The sequence below is a fragment of the Oreochromis aureus genome, linkage group 16 (genome assembly GCF_013358895.1).
Source record: "Oreochromis aureus strain Israel breed Guangdong linkage group 16, ZZ_aureus, whole genome shotgun sequence".
Classification (NCBI taxonomy): Eukaryota; Metazoa; Chordata; class Actinopteri; order Cichliformes; family Cichlidae; genus Oreochromis; species Oreochromis aureus.
Window position 1 is genome coordinate 33,680,484 of NC_052957.1, and position 12,342 is coordinate 33,692,825.

Genomic DNA, 12,342 nt, shown 5'->3' on the forward strand with positions numbered 1-12,342 from the left:
ATAAAAATACAGTGTGGCTAAAAAAGAAAAAATCCAAACTTCTGTGTTTTCATTTTTGAGTTCTATTTTTTTAAAAATCGACTAAAAAAGAAATGCGTTTAATTTGATAAACTCTTAATAATTATATCTGTGCTGTACCCCATTAAACATATACTTGTACATTATCGTAGCTTCAGAATAATCTGCTTAGAGCTGCTATTTAAACAAAACTAAATCAAAAGAAACATTAAAACTACAAAAAGCGAAAACCCGTTTTTATATAATCCGCTAAGAAATACCACGGATCACCCGCCGGTGCCTTTGAACCTGTACAGAGGACAGCGGGACAGTGGAGCTGCCGGTCAGACCTCCGGACAGACATAAAAACGTACGATGTTCGGCTGTTATAATTGTTCTTATTATTGTTATTAATAATAACAACAACAACAATAGTAATAATAATAAAATCACTTGTATAGGAAACCTCATGAAGCTGTTTTTTAAAATTATAATTTACCTTTAATTTCATGGCAAACCATCTAAAAACACTGTAGCAGTTAGAAACAAATGAGAATTACATTTTTTTTAATGTTTTTTTTTGGGGGGGGGGGGCATTTAGCAGTAATGCCAAGAGGAATTCTTAATTTACAGAGTGACAGAAACACACACACACACACACACACACACTTTCACCATTTTTTTTTTTATTATTGTGATTTTAATGTTACTACTGAAATAGGTCTCTATCTTTAAAGCAGAAACATTTCAGCAGTCCACCTCTGAGGAAAAAAAATTATATCAGGGCGACACCTAGTTGTTGGCGATGGGTACAGCAGGTCTCTCGAACCACAGCCGTTCCTTTTTAATAGCTATTTTGTCCCGTTTCTCGGTGTGTACATCTCCTGACATCTTATGGGAAATTTTAGTTCAGGGGTGGTAGCTGGTTGGAACACTGTGGGCAGTTATAGACTGTTGGTCTACCTGCAAATAGTCTGCTGTCAGAAAGGGTCGTTTCAAAACTATGTGGTCCAACTGTCTGTGGGCTGCCGATGCTCGTGCTGTTACTGGTCCATCAGCCAGCTCCAGGTAAACGTGAAAACAAAAAAGTGTTTAAGTGAAACCCAGTGTTAAAAACAAGGAAAATATCCACTGCAGCCACTGTCTGTACTTGACTTTTTAAAATCTTTATGTCTCTTTATTGTTGCGCATACACTGGGGCGGCTGTAGCTCAGGCAGTAGACCAGGTCATCTAACAACTGGAAGGTTAATGGTTTGATCCCCTCCTGTTTGCATGCCAAATAATCGCAGGGCAAGAGGAGACTGTGTGTGTGTACACTACCAGTGAAAAGTTTGGATGCACATTTTCATTTAATGGGTTTTCTTTATTTTTAATACTATTTACATTGTAGATTCTCACTGAATGAACACATATGACATTACGTGGTAAGCTAAAAAGTGTAAAATAACACAAAACACGTTTTATATTTTAGATTCTTTAAAATAGCCACCATTTGCTTTCCTCTTTGCACACTCTTAGCATTCTCTCGATGAGCTTCATGAGGTCGTCACATGAAATCTTGAAGGAGTTCCCAGAGATGCTGAGCACTTGTTGGTCCTTTTGCCTTCACTCTGCGCTCCATCACATCCCAAACCATCTCCACTGGGTTTAGTTCAGGTGACTGTGCAGAATTCCATCACTCACCTTCTTGGTCAAATAGCCCTGACACAGCCTGGAGGTGTGTTTGGGGTCATTGTGCTGTTGAAAAAGAAATAATGGTCCAACTAAAAACCAGATGGGATGACATGTTGCTGCAGGACGCCGTGGTAGCAATGCTGGTTCAGTGTGCCTTCAATCTTGAACAAATATTCAAACGTGTCTGCATCACACAAAGACAGAGCAGGTGGAACCAAAGATCTCAAATGTGGACTCATCAGACCAAAGCACACATTTCCACTGGTCTAATGTCCATCCCTTATCTGGGCTCTGATCTGAGCTGCTGTTAAAATGCGATTTCTGAGGCGGGTGACTTGGATGTATTTATCCTCAGCAGCAGAGGGACTCCTGGTCTTCCTTTCCTGGGCCGTCCTCATGTGAGACAGTTTCATCGTAGTGCTTGATGGTTTTTGTGACTGCACTCGGAGACAGATTCAAAGTTTTAGTAGTTTTCCAGACTGACTGACCTTCAGTTCATAAAGTAATGATGGGCTGTTGTTTCTCTTCACTTAGCTGATTGGTTCTTGCCATAATATGAATTCTAACAGTTGTCAGATAGGGCTGTCAGCTGTGCACCAACCTGACTGCTGCACAACGCACCTGATGGTCCCAACATCATTAAGAAGGCAAGAAATTCCACAAATGAACCCTGACAGGCTCACCTGTGAGGTGAAACCATGTCAGGTGACGACATCATGAAGCTCACTGAGAGAAGGCCGAGGGTTTGCAGCGCTATCAACAAAGCAAAGGGTGGCTACTCTCAGGACTTTAAAATATAAAACATATTTAGAGTTATTTAGCATTGTTTTCTTGGCTACATGATTCTATATCTTTTGCTTCACATATTTGATGTCTTCAGGTTGTATCTACGATGTAGAAAGTAGTAAAAATAAAGAAAAACCATTAAGTGAGAAGGCGTGTCCAAACATTTTTTTTGCCTGTCCAGTTGCCCACCCTCCATCACTGTAGCAATCAGAATTATTTTCTGAAGGCCAAGAAAAATGCCCAACAGGTTTATTTTCCCATGTAAACCATTATGACTTTTTGTAAGCTGGTCCACTTGACTGTCATAGTTTATCTTTGTTATTATTATATATATTATATATTTTAAGTTATTGCAATCACAACGGACAGGACCAGGGGACAGCAAAAAGAAAGAAGAAAAGAGAAGTAGGGAAGAGAGTTCACAGAAGGAGAGTTAAAGAAATAAAATAGAGGGATAGAAAGAGAAAAGACAGTGAAAATCTGCTTGATCACCTGCTGAAAAAAAACCAAGCAAAAAGCAAACAAGACAGTAGAGAAAACACAGCAACAACCGACATAAGCTTAAGAAACAGTAAATAATAGATATTGAAGGTTACTGAGCAGGATACAGGACTAAGGATGTGTTTAGAGGCAGCAGCCAACCAAGAAAGTGTGTGTCTGTGAGTACCTGTTTTTACACCTGTGTGTACACACGAGTGTTCACACAGGTGACGTTAACTCAGTGATCTTTCTGAGTTAACTTCAATAATTACTTCCTCCAAACCATCAACGTGTCTTTTAGACCCCATTCCTACAAAACTGCTCAAAGAAGTCCTGCCATTAATTAATGCTTCGATCTTAAATATGATCAACCTATCTCTAATAATCGGCTATGTACCACAGGCCTTCAAGCTGGCTGTAGTTAAACCTTTACTTAAAAAGCATCTCTAGACCCAGCTGTCTTAGCTAATTATAGGCCAATCTCCAACCTTCCTTTCATATCAAACATCCTTGAAAGAGTAGTTGTCAAACAGCTAACAGATCATCTGCAGAGGAATGGCTTATTTGAAGAGTTTCAGTCAGGTTTCAGAGCTCATCACAGCACAGAAACAGCTTTAGTGAAGGTTACAAATGATCTTCTTATGGCCTCTGACAGTGGACTCATCTCTGTGCTTGTCCTGCTAGACCTCAGTGCTGCATTCGATACTGTTGACCATAATATCCTATTAGAGCGATTAGAACATGCTGTAGGTATTACAGGTACTGCACTGCAGTGGTTTGTATCATATCTATCTAATAGACTCCAGTTTGTACATGTAAATGGAGAGTCCTCTTCACACACTAAGGTCAATTATGGTGTTCCACAGGGTTCAGTGCTAGGACCAATTCTGTTTACATTATACATGCTTCCCTTAGGCAGCATCATTAGAAGACATAGCATAAATTTTCACTGCTATGCAGATGACACGCAGCTCTATCTATCCATGAAGCCAGGTAACACACACCAATTAGTTAAACTGCAGGAATGTCTTAAAGACATAAAGACCTGGATGGCCGCTAACTTTCTCCTTCTTAATTCAGATAAAACTGAGGTTATTGTACTCGGCCCTGAAAATCTTAGAAATATGGTATCTAAGCAGATTCTTACTCTGGATGGCATTACCTTGGCCTCCAGTAATGCTGTGAGGAACCTTGGAGTCATTTTGACCAGGACATGTCCTTCAACGCACATATTAAACAAATATGTAAGACTGCTTTCTTCCATTTGTGCAACATCTCTAAAGTTAGAAATATCCTGTCTCACAGTGATGCTGAAAAACTAGTTCATGCATTCATTACTTCCAGGCTGGACTACTGTAATTCTTTATTATCAGGATGTCCTAAAACTCACTGAAAAGCCTTCAGTTAATCCAAAATGCTGCAGCAAGAGTACTGACAGGGACTAGAAAGAGAGAACATATTTCTCCTGTTTTGGCTTCCCTTCATTGGCTTCCTGTTAAATCCAGAATTGAATTCAAAATCCTGCTCCTCACATACAAGGTCTTAAATAATCAGGCCCCATCTTATCTTAATGACCTTGTAGTACCATATCACCCTATTAGAGCACTTCGCTCTCACTCTGCAGGCCTACTTGTTGTTCCTAGAGTATTTAAAAGTAGAATGGGAGGCAGAGCCTTCAGTTTTCAGGCCCCTCTTCTGTGGAACCAGCTTCCAGTTTGGATTCGGGAGACAGACACTATCTCTACTTTCAAGATTAGGCTTCAAACTTCCCCTTTGCTAAAGCATATAGTTAGGGCTGGACCAGGTGACCCTGAATCCTCCCTTAGTTATGCTGTAATAGACGTGAGCTGCCGGGGATTCCCATGATGCATTGAGTTTTTCTTTTTCCAGTCACCTTTCTCACTCACTATGTGCTAATAGACCTCTCTGCATCGAATCATATCTGTTATTAATCTCTGTCTCTCTTCCACAGCATGTCTTTATCCTGTCTTCCTTCTCTCACCCCAACCGGTCGCAGCAGATGGCCCCGCCCCTCCCTGAGCCTGGTTCTGTCGGAGGTTTCTTCCTGTTAAAAGGGAGTTTTTCCTTCCCACAGTCGCCAAAGTGCTTGCTCATAGGGGGTCATATGATTGTTGGGTTTTTCTCTGTATCTACTGTACAATATAAAGCGCCTTGAGGCGACTGCTGTTGTGATTTGGCGCTGTATAAATAAATTGAATTGTGTGTGGGCGTACTTGTATTCATAAAGTTTCTCCTTGTAAGTGTCAAATAGTAGTGGGGAGCCATAGCCCTGCCCTCCCAGGACATGAAGGAGATCCTGGCCCCAGACATCCAGAGGCCCCCCAGAGGTTGAGAGCTCAAGGACAGCTGCAGGGGCAATCCCGCCACCCACCTAGAAAAGGGCTGAGGAGCGCCCTGGACAGCCATGTTTTCCCGTGTCCACCCCTGGTAGAGTCATCATTTTCTGAACTATTCTCGACTCACCTGAGACTAATCCCTGGCAATTTGCGGGAGGGTATTTATGAGCTGTCTCTTCTCAGACAGTTCGCCAAATTACCCATGTTGGAAACAGAATTGCATACATGCTTACAATACATCACACATAACTTAGAAACTGAATAGAGGCCTGTGTGTTCAGCAATCTGTTCCATTGGAGTTCTGCCTGGCAACAGATGACTCAGAGTAAGGTCATGCACTGAGGTCAAGACACACATCATTTGCCTGCACACATACACAGTATCTAAACTTGTTTTGCTCGAAACTGCAAAGTTGTTTTACCTGCATACGTGATAGTTAGTTCCAAAGTAAAGGACATTAAGTGAAATAACAAGATGCATCTGGCAGAGGAACAGAGGAAGGAAGTGTTCTTTTTGAATGTGTTCAAGGTTGGGATTATTGGAACTGATGCATGTTATCTATCTGCTTTGACGCATGATGCCCGTCATCAGTGTTATATTATAAATACAACTGCTGATGTATTGTTCGGGGGAGATCGAGGCTGATGTTTTGCAGAGCTCATCTCCACCACACGCGGGTGTAAATAAAATCATTGCTTTGACACACTGGGACCTTGCAGTCGTTTGTCTCTTCCTCAAATACGAACCATGACAGTTTTGGTGCCGAAAACCCGGTTTGAGGAGGGATTTTGTGAGGTGGTTTGGCTGGGGTCCAGTGGTGTCAAACGGACGGACAGGAGTCCAGCAGGTCGACTGAGTGATGGGGGCCCTGAATAGAGAGGTAAGGCACCACCTGTTGATTAAAATAATATCCAAAGGTGCTGAATGGGAAAGGAAGCTAAATTAAATGTTCACTCAGTAGAACTCCTGGGAAAATGTCCGGGGTGATTTTGGGTAATTAGTGATAAAAGTAAAAGTTTGGGGAATATTTGACGGACAAAATTTATTACTGTTAATTTTGGGGTGAATGTTAAGTTAATAGGTTATGTGTCTAAGTGAATATTTTAAGTGCTTAAGTTAATGTGTTATATTTGTTGACCGTGACGCCAGCCAAGCAAGGTTTAGATTACGGTATTTGGCTAAGGGATTTTATTCCCGAATTGAGCAGTAGAATTAGATTCGGGCATCAGATAATAAACTGTTGGGGCTTGGAGTCCATACTGATGCTTTTAAAAGTGGTTAAATTAATCTAGGACCGGAGTTGGACTCCGAGGAGCGCAGTTTTGTTCAGCGTGTGGCAGTGACCAGTAACCGTGGACGCATGGTTATTTTTTAGCCCGGGTGGTGCCCGCGGGAAACTTGGGACACCCGTTAAAAACCAAAGTGGTCAGGGACCACATTTTTACTGCGCTGTTTGAATGAAAGAGTTAGACTCGGCCGTATTCATGAAACGTGACTGACAGGTGAGCTTTAAGTATAGCTGAAGGCGCAAGTGTGATACTTAGATGCTGGATGTGGAGCTTTCTGTCGAGCCACGGGGAGCGGTTATAAATTAATTAGGGCTTAGAAATTTGACCGCTGTTGGTGACGGCGTTCCCGAAGCGGAATCAATTGGCCAGCAAGGTTGGACCTGGGCTTAGAGGCTTTTAAATTAGTCGAAAAGTTAGATGTAATGCTACAGAGGTTTTAATAGGAATAAGTGACAAGAATAAAGATAAGAAGAAGAATAAGGAACTGTTGAATAACTTGTCTTGGCATCTGGTGTTTTTTCATGTTGATACAGGCCTGTGTATATAAAATAAAGTGTGAATTGGCTGTGTGAATTGCTTATATTGATTATAACTGGGTGTGCTGTGAAACTGATTTAATACAGAAGCGGAGTGTATGACGATTAAACAAAATAGTGTGTGTTTGTGGTGTGTAGAAATCGCGGCAGGAGGCTCTGTCACGAGTTGTTGTAAACTGTGTTTTATATTTTTTTAGAGGGAGAGAAACTGCGGTATCGAGTCTGTGGCGCAGTTTGAATAATTTGTGAGGTGCATAAGAGCGGATGGCACCCGCTCTGTGTGCCGTCTAGGGCGTTGTCCTGAATCAGCAGAGGAAGTGTCTCGCAGAAAGTTTGAATGGGACTGCAAGAAGCATGAAGGGTGTGTGAGCCAGCCTCGAGGGGTGGGTTCACAGGAGTAGAATGTGTGTGTGTCTGTGAGAGAGGAAGAAAGGTGGGGGCCGAGTGACCAGCCTGTGCATGTGTGTGAATTACTGGATGACAAAAAAGGGAGACAAAGTAGATTAGTTGATTTTCTGTGAAATAATAATAGTCAAGAAATCCTAGTGATCGAATAGGAGAAAGTGAACTGAAAATAGATAAAGAAAACTAACACAGTGGATTAGTGTTAAGGCAAAGATAAATAAATTGATAAAATTAACAGTGACATTTAAAGGTGATCAAGTACTCAAGGATGAATGGAGAATTTGATTGCTGACTCTATGAGAGCTGTTGGGGTGAAAGGAAAATAAGGTTGGAAGAGTGAGTTCACAGGTTAATGTGTGGGTGTAAAAAAAAAAAAAAAAGAAAGAAAAAGAGAAAGAAAATGATGAAAACAAAGAAAATAAAAAGTGTGGAAGTGTGAGTGAGAAATTGTCTCCAACTGGGTGAAGCAGTGATAGTAGAGGTCACCTTATTCCCCTGCGGGACACAAAAAGAAAACATAATTTGGGGTGTTGTGAATAAAATAACTAATAACTACATAAACAAGATTTTTTGTGTTTGCGGATAAGACCAAATAAATTTGACATGTGTGGTTTAAAGTTAGTAGAGTTCAAAACAAAATAAGTAGAGATGTGTTGCTTTAGGAGTGATGAAAACATATGTGGTCACAGTGCATAATGAAAGTCTCTCAGTCTGTCGATTACAGGTGGGGAACGGACCTGGATCAATTCTCCACGGGCAGCAGTCGGAAGAAAATTATAGGTTAAAATCATTAGAAATAAAAAAAATAGAAAACACCCAGCCAGAGTTTTTGGCTGAATTGTTTTACAGCTTCCCGTCCTCATCCTGAACGAGCAAGCTCCAAGGAAGCTAATCTCTCCCTGAAGACACAGAGTGCAGTTCCAGAAGCACGAGCATGAACATCAACAGTGGACAGAAGTCCAAGAGACAATACCAGAGACCTGAGCAGAGAGGTCCAGCAGCACTATGGGCAAACGACATCTGAAAGAGAAGATCCACCATCTAGATTGGATGGATGGGGATGCGTTTCCAGTAAGCTGCAACCTCACTGTGTGTGAAGGACTTTTGAGAAGACTGTCTGAGTTTGACATTTGCCATGTTTGGAGCAATGAAAGAGACAGTGGGACAAAGAGATACACGGGACAAAGCTGAAGAAGACTGACTGACATTGGACTGCAAAGTGGGAGAGAAGAATGGAGAGAATGGAGCAGGTGAGGACAGAGGCTGGTGTTTTAGTGTGGGGAATCAAATTGGGTTAAGGATTCCAGGGGGACAGACGACTGCCTGGAAGTGGAGGATTGACAAAGTGTCCAGACCACCACAAAAGGGGGAGGAAGACAAGCACTGAGGTATGCAAGTGTACTGTTAGGAAAATGGGGAGGTGACACCACGCATACATATAATATGTACTAGAGATAACACAAAATCATACATAGAGTGTTACACATTAAGAGAGGGTATTTGTAGAAGGGGTTAATAACATACAGCGTGGTTGCCGATGGTAACCTGCAAGCATTTGGGGTTTGGCTGTGCCTGACTATGACAGAGGTTTTCATTTAGATGTTTCTGAAACGAAATTTGGAGTGAACAGAATTTGTTTCAGAAAAAGGGGGAAGGTACATAAAGAACCCACAGAAATAGAAAATGTATTAACCTTACTAACATAAACACACACATGTAAGGAAGCTCATTAGGATCAAACACAATTTTAAGTAGGTAATACTGTTACCATCTTCCTGTCTGGTTTAATGAGTGGGTTGAAAACTGATACATAGACGACTGAATTAGTATTATTTTGGGGAACATGATAACAGGGGTGAACAGAATCCTGCAGCCAGAGTTTAAATGAGTGAAATTAGCAGATTTTTTGTTTTTGTTTTGTTTTTGTTTCTGAAGTATGGGGAAGGTTTTACCATGGCACCAAGTTTTAGATTTAGTGTTTTTTCACCTATTAGAGAAAGAATATTCTGTCACAAGTCCTAAGACCGGGCTTCTGTATCTTTTGTTTATTTTTGGTTTTCAGTTTTATCTTTTATTTTTCATTTTATTTTTATTTTTTTGAACAGTGCACTGATTTCTGTTTGTGAATTTCTTTTCTTTAAGGAGATCTGCACGTCGGGAATTAAAAGCGCTACACGTCGTCAAGAAAATTGTTGCAAGTGAGTTTCTCCACATTAGAATGGGCTCTGGAGAAAGCCACTTATTTGGGACAATTAGAAAGTAAGTCCCTGCCTAAAAGGATTCAGCGAGGTAATCCGATCTAAAGTTCTTCTTTTTTGAAATGACGTCATTTTGCTAAGGGGGGAAATCTAAATGCGACGATGGTTTCCACTATCAGCAAAGAAAGAGAGAATGAATGAATGGAAATAAAAACAAACTGACTGACTGGTAAAAGCTGACAAAAGCTGACAAGACTTGACCACGACTCAAGGTTAACCTCCACCTAGACAGGACAAAAGGGTGGATGAATTTATGTGTGTTTCTTTTACAGGAGCAGAAAGATGACAGCAACATCCGAGGTTGCGTGAGCTTTGGCCGTACCGATTTAACTCTTAAGTGCTACTTTCTGTGTTTGTGAATCTACCAGGGGTGTGTTATTCATGGGTTTGTGTTGTGTGTTGCTCACAGAGAATACTGTGAGAAAGTGTGTATACATCTGCGCAGCGCTAACATTTGCATTTTCTTCTCTACAGCATTACGGTTCTTGATGTGGTTTGATCATGTGATTTATAAGAGGACAAGTAGTTAATGTTTTTCTATTGCAGGGTTTCAGGGCTTATGTGTGAAGAAAACTGTGTTTATACGTTATGAGTTGGCAATGCGATTACACTGTGTTCTTGGGAAAATGTTGAATACTAGAGGGAAGTGAATATATTGTGAGAAACATTCTGTGTTGAAAACAGTGTCACTCTTTTACAGGAGGCTTGACTTTATGGTCTTTTTATAGCACCTCGGGAACCTGGCAACCGACGCCTGGCCACCGGGACGGTCCATGTGTGTTGCTAATGTTTGTTTTGCTTTTGTTAAGGGTGCATGTGGAGGATTCGGTAGAAAATAGACAAGTGATATGAGAAAACAAATAAGAGATGCAATGTTGATGGAATAGTTTAATAGGGGGCTCACTAGCTGGCCACTATTGAGCTCATAGAGATATAACGAGTGGAGTGACATTGCTTAAGGAAAGTCACCTATTAAATTGTGGAATAAATTGAGATGATTCATGATTAGGGACAAATTATGGCAATAATAGTGATTTAATGATTGGAGAAAATCTGCACATGATACTTGTCTGTTTTGCCGAATACTTTATTACTCTCATGATCTATAGTTGGTTGCAAATGTGAAGTGATTTAACAGGTTTGTCTTACAGGATACAGGCTCAAGATGGAGCTGGGAGCTACACGAGCTTATCATGTAACTGCTGACTAATGTTTTTACACAGGGTTATAGGTTGGAGTCTGGCTCCAAGTGGGAAACCCTGGAGATTGTTTTAGAGAGAATGTGCAACATTCTTGTACATGTCTCAGTGGGGAGTTGACACATGGCGGAAGCCATGTGCAAGAGGAGGGTCGATTTTTAATCTGCAGGTGCCATGACGAGAAGTGACTGAGGAAGAGCGCCCACAAGATGGAAGCTGGGGCCAGGATAGAGGCTTGAGGAGGATCAGTGATCAGGGCTCGTACCACAACAGCGGTCCAGTTGAAGGGGAAAGGCGAGACCTGGTTCCATTGATCTCAGTGTGCAGTGGCGGATGGGAGCTTGGTGGAGACAAGCTCATCTCCAACCGACACGGGTGGTAAAACAGAGGCAGAATAATCCTCTCACCTGTGCAACGACTAACCAGTAGTCTACCTGGGAGGTTGAAGTAAGAAGAGGAGGATCACAGAGCATCACTTCACTCAAAGAGGAGGTGGCTGAGTGACCTGAGGAGTGAGACAATGAGAGGAGTGTTGGCCTTTTTCAAAGGCCAAAGAGGAGGAGTGTAGAGATTAGAAAATTATTTTGCTGTTACTATTCATGTTGCATTAGTTATCATTTCATCGACACATTTTTTGAAGCTGTTGAGGTTACATTAAAGTCTGTATTTCAAGTCTGTATTTCAGGTGGTAGCTTAATCACATGATAATCTTTCATTGCAGGTGCAACTGTATTCATGTTATACACATTGCATTTTTGTGCTAATTAAAGAGTTGAACCTCGGTCAATTAATTGATGGTCGGAAGCTTCAGCGGCGCGAGGTCCGACTGATCTATTGAGTAAAGTGACCTTGAGTTATGAAAGAATTGCATACATGCTTACAATACATCACACATAACTCAGAAACTGAATAGAGGCCTGTGTGTTCAGCAATCTGTTCCATTGGAGTTCTGCCTGGCAACAGATGACTCAGAGTAAGGTCATGCACTGAGGTCAAGACACACATCATTTGCCTGCACACATACACAGTATCTAAACTTGTTTTGCTCGAAACTGCAAAGTTGTTTTACCTGCATACGTGACAGTTAGTTCCAAAGTAAAGGACATTAAGTGAAATAACAAGATGCATCTGGCAGAGGAACAGAGGAAGGAAGTGTTCTTTTTGAATGTGTCCAAGGTTGGGATTATTGGAACTGATGCATGTTATCTATCTGCTTTGACGCATGATGCCCGTCATCAGTGTTATATTATAAATACAACTGCTGATGTATTGTTCGGGAGATCGAGGCTGATGTTTTGCAGAGCTCATCTCCACCACACGCCGGTGTAAATAAAATCATTGCTTTGACACACTGGGACCT